This window comes from Emys orbicularis, chromosome 12, assembly GCF_028017835.1.
Source record: "Emys orbicularis isolate rEmyOrb1 chromosome 12, rEmyOrb1.hap1, whole genome shotgun sequence".
NCBI classification, from domain to species: Eukaryota; Metazoa; Chordata; order Testudines; family Emydidae; genus Emys; species Emys orbicularis.
The window spans coordinates 45825068-45829906 of record NC_088694.1 but is presented as its reverse complement, the minus strand read 5'-3'; the positions used below and the strand labels follow the sequence as shown (position 1 = coordinate 45829906).

General features: G+C 52.8%; 1 pseudogene; it reads right to left on the bottom strand.

Moving 5' to 3' along the window:
• Nucleotides 1-3068, bottom strand: LOC135886327 (mast cell protease 1A-like; annotated as a pseudogene).
• Between the last annotated feature and the right edge of the window lie 1771 nt (nt 3069-4839).

Here is a 4839-nt window from a genome sequence, read left to right as displayed (position 1 = left end):
TCAGGGCTGCAGCCTCTTCATCGTCTCCTGTATCCAGGGGATGAAGGTGGAGACTCTTGTGTACACCCCAGGGGGGTCCCATCCTCAGATCCCCAAGAGATGATGTCCTGGGCTGTTTGACCACACATCAGGGGGCCCCCAGAGTTGCCCTGCAAAATGAAACAAGCCACAGATGGAGAACAGCTCATGGAGTCATTTCTAGCTGATGGGGAGCTCAGTGATGCCCCCATGCAGCTGGCTTCAGTGTCCCCCCAGTCTCTGATTGGTCCCCCCACAGCCCAGCTGGTTTCAATGCCCCACCCACTCCCCTGTCCAGCTGCTCTCTGCCTCCCCCTGAGAAAAGACAAGTTATTTTCCCATTCATTTGTACAGCACCTAGCACAGTGGGGCCTGATCCCCGATAGCTACTTGTAGGCTCAACTGCAACACCAACAGCCTCATTAATAATAATGACTTATCAAGGGAGCTTGAAGCCAGGAACAGATTTACCTTTGCAGAGTCTTTGCCCTTCTCTGGGTCCCCACCCCCACACACATCATTGTGAAGGTGTTATAGTGAAGATACATGCACTCGGCATCCTCCAGCACCTCCACATCCACCTCGTGGAGTGTGGTGGCCTGGGTTAAATTATTCTGTGCTATAGTCCTGGCCCAACCGGCGACACTGCACATGGCTCCTGCCTCTACTGTCTCATTGGCACAGGGCAGGTCAATGGTTTTCACCCGTCTATTCAGCTTCACTCTCTTCATCAGCTGAGACACAAGAACGATGAAGATCAATGTGGGGGTCACACTCAAGAACACAGAGACACACCCTAATCCCCAGCAAAACCCATAACCATGGTCTCTGTGGGAGTGGGGCAATAGGATGAAACCAGCCAAAACGGGCTGGGCTATCCCCTAATAATCTAACCCAGTTGCCATAGCAACACAAGATTCTATTATCATGACAACCAAATACACAACAGAGGCAGTACCTGCAGCAGCATGATGTCATTGTTATGGATCTTTTTGTCGTATTGCGGGTAAGGTATCCAGTGGCACACGGGGATCTTTTGTCGTTTCCATTCCCATAGTCTTATGTTATGGACTCCCAGCTTGACGATAATCTCGCTGTAAAAGCCAAGAACAATCCATGGGGTGTCAAGGGCAGGAGTTTATGGGGGATGGGCACATGTGAGTCTGTCACATGAACAGTGATATGGAGGGGACAGGGCAGCCTGGGGATCTCAGGCCACGATCCCAGACTCAGCTGCTGCCCTGGAAAATGTATATACCACTATACACATTGCCAGCTGCGATCCGGCCCCAGGGCTCGGGACTTGCTGACTTAAGGGGCGAGGGGGAATGGCACGCGGGGCCTCTCCCCGCTAGAGGGCACCATTTGTGGCACAAAGTCCCTGCCCAGTGGTGTTGGGGTCCCAGCCTATGTCTCCCCCAGCCCCTTGTGCTGTTCCCCTGAGCTCCTTCACTCCCCACTGTCCTCCCAGCCCCTGGATCTCAGCTCCCCTGCACCCCAGCTAGATCCACACAGGGGTCTATACCCAGCTCCCCCCAGCCCAGAGCCCCACAGAGCCATCCTGGGGCTGTGAGCCCCTCCCTGCCCCAATCTGGTCAATGGGCCACACCCCAGCTGGGCCGTAGTTCCATTGATTTACCCACTGTTGGATCTGGACCATGGTTTGCACAGGCACCTAGAGACACGCTGACGCCCCCTGTGCAGATCAGACCCCTGGGTTCTGCTCTCCCAGACTGTCGCACTCACTGCTCCTTCCCTGCAACCTACGATGGTAGCAGAGCTCCCGGCTCCCCCATCACCTGCTAACGCCCGACCTGCCCCGACATCCCCAGCACAAAGGTGCTTACTCTCCATTGCAGTGAGCGGCCGTCAGCACAAAGTTCTCCGCCACCAGGAACCCTCCACAGATGTACTTCCTGTTTCCACGTCTTATAGACAGATAGGCGATGTAGGGTCTGGAGTGGGGCTTCGCTTTCTTTCCCCCCCGATGATCTCACCTGGGGGGGAGACCAGGTTCATATAAAGAGCCCCATCGTCTCCCTGAGCTGGGCAGGGACCGAGCTCTCCATCCTGAAGGGGAGTCCCCACAGCCTCAACCCACCCACTGCAATGCTCTTCTTGTGGGATGCCTGTGCCTGGTACTCTGCCCCCCTCATCAGCTCTGCTCAGACTGGACACCCCATGGGGCCGAAGGGTAAATCTAAAGCTCTGACCTCGCTGGGTGGAGAATCAGTACCAAACGCACCAGGAGTGGGTCAGTAATTGCACAGCTGTAAGATAATGACATTGGGGATCCATGTCACCCCAGATTGGGTCAGGTATCCCCCAGATGGGCACTGACAATCTTATTGGCTGAATTTCCTTCAGGCAGGATCCTTCCCCCAATCCAATGGTGATTACTTTGTTCTTCCAGTTTTGTGAATGTAATGGGTAGAGAGAAAGGGAGAGATCATTTGGGGCCGCTTCTCCCCCTTCTAATTCCTTCTCTTCCTCGAGAAACATCTCTAGCTGGGTTTGAGGAAACAGAAACTCTGTAGACAGGAACCCCAAGCTCTTTGTTCATCAAGATGTAATATTTTTCACCCATATCCTCTTTCCTGACAAAGAATGGCCACTTAACCAGGTGACGGCCCATTTGATTTTGTTGACACATAGCTGAGGCATCGGCTAGCCTTTTGTCTCTGGTGAACTGGTTTGTGACTACTCTCCAGACTTGGAACATGTTTTAGTAATACCCTACAGGAGAATCTTATAACTTTCAATGCCACTCATATTTTACCAGGCCAATAATGATCAGCAAATTATGAGTTTTTAGATGATCCCTCACAAGATGTGCTCTGTATAAAAGCAATCATAGTCCTGTAAAAGGAGTGATCATATGGGTACAGACTATCACAGGCCCCTAGATACCACCCACTGAAGCCAATCCCTGAGACCCCCCATTTAACGCAAAATCCCAAGGCCCCCCGAGCCCAACTGTACTTACCAGCCCAAGTCCTGGGGGGCAGGAGAAAGGCCATGGGGAGCAGGAGCAAGATCTGTAAGTGCATGTTTGCAGTCAGAACTGGGATGGTGCATCTGCCTCAGGCCTGGGGACTTTATAAACTCATTTTGAGGGGATCAGGGGGGCAGGAAACCTCAGGGTCACCCACACACTCATCTAAATGCAGGACTCAGGTGTCTGAGTTTTCAACCACAGCCAACCATATGGGCTGGGGGGAAGGACAGGCTGTACGACAGCCGTGCATCCTGCACAGCTGGCTGGGTCCCTGCACAGCTGGATGGATGATGCACCACTGGATGGAAACGACCTCGGAGGAGACATGTTTCGCAGGATCCAGCACTGATCTGGGTGCCAGCTCACAGCTGTGAACATCTGGGGCTCTTACTCACCTGGCCTCATCCTTGCTCAGCTCCCTGCCCGTGTCTCTGTGATGGCGGCTGTGGATGACAGCAAATTATGTCGGTGGGGAGCATAGGAACATGGCCTTTTGATCTTTCTCAGGGTGGCCCAGTCGTGAGCAGGGTGGGGCTGAGCAGAGCAGCCATCGACCCCAATCACAGCAACTGTGGCGGGAGGGTTTCTGAGAAACCCCCACCTGAGTGTGTGACCACGCGAAGGGGATGTTGCAGCCTGTGGGATGCCGTATAACTGGGAGCTATGCCTGTGCAGCACCAGAGGGGAAATAACACAGCAGAGGCAGGGATAGAACCAAGGAGTCCTGACTCTCAGACCCTCCCACTCTAACCACTAGACCCCACTGCCCTCCCAAAGTCAGGGATAGAATCATAGACTCATAGAATATCAGGGTTGGAAGGGACCTCAGGAGGTCATCTAGTCCAACCCCCTGCTCAAAGCAGGACCAATTCCCAACTAAATCATCCCAGCCAGGGCTTTGTCAAGCCGGGCCTTAAACACCTCCAAGGAAGGAGACTCCACCACCTCCCTAGGTAACGCATTCCAGTGCTTCACCACCCTCCTAGTGAAATAGTGTTTCCTAATATCCAACCTAGACCTCCCCCACTGCAACTTGAGACCATTGCTCCTTGTTCTGTCATCTGCCACCATTGAGAACAGCTGAGTTCCATCCTCTTTGGAACCCCCCTTCAGGTAGTTGAAAGCAGCTATCAAATCCCCCCTCATTCTTCTCTTCTGGAGACTAAACAATCCCAGTTCCCTCAGCCTCTCCTCATAAGTCATGCGCTTCAGACCCCTAATCATTTTTGTTGCCCTCCGCTGGACTCTTTCCAATTTTTCCACATCCTTCTTGTAGTGTGGGGCCCAAAACTGGAAACAGTACTCCAGATGAGGCCTCACCAATGTCGAATAAAGGGGAACGATCACGTCCCTCGATCTGCTGGCAATGCCCCTACTTATACAGCCCAAAATGCCGTTAGCCTTCTTGGCAACAAGAGCACACTGTTGACTCATATCCAGCTTCTCGTCCACTGTGACCCCTAGGTCCTTTTCTGCAGAACTGCTACCTAGCCATTCGGTCCCTAGTCTGTAGCTGTGCATGGGATTCTTCCGTCCTAGGTGCAGGACTCTGCACTTGTCCTTGTTGAACCTCATCAGGTTTCTTTTGGCCCAATCCTCTAATTTGTCTAGGTCCCTCTGTATCCGATCCCTACCCTCTAGTGTATCTACCACGCCTCCTAGTTTAGTGTCATCGGCAAACTTGCTGAAAGTGCAGTCCACACCATCCTCCAGATCATTAATAAATATATTAAACAAAACCAGCCCCAGGACCGACCCTTGGGGCACTCCGCTTGAAACTGGCTGCCAACTAGACATGGAGCCATTGATCACTACCCGTTGAG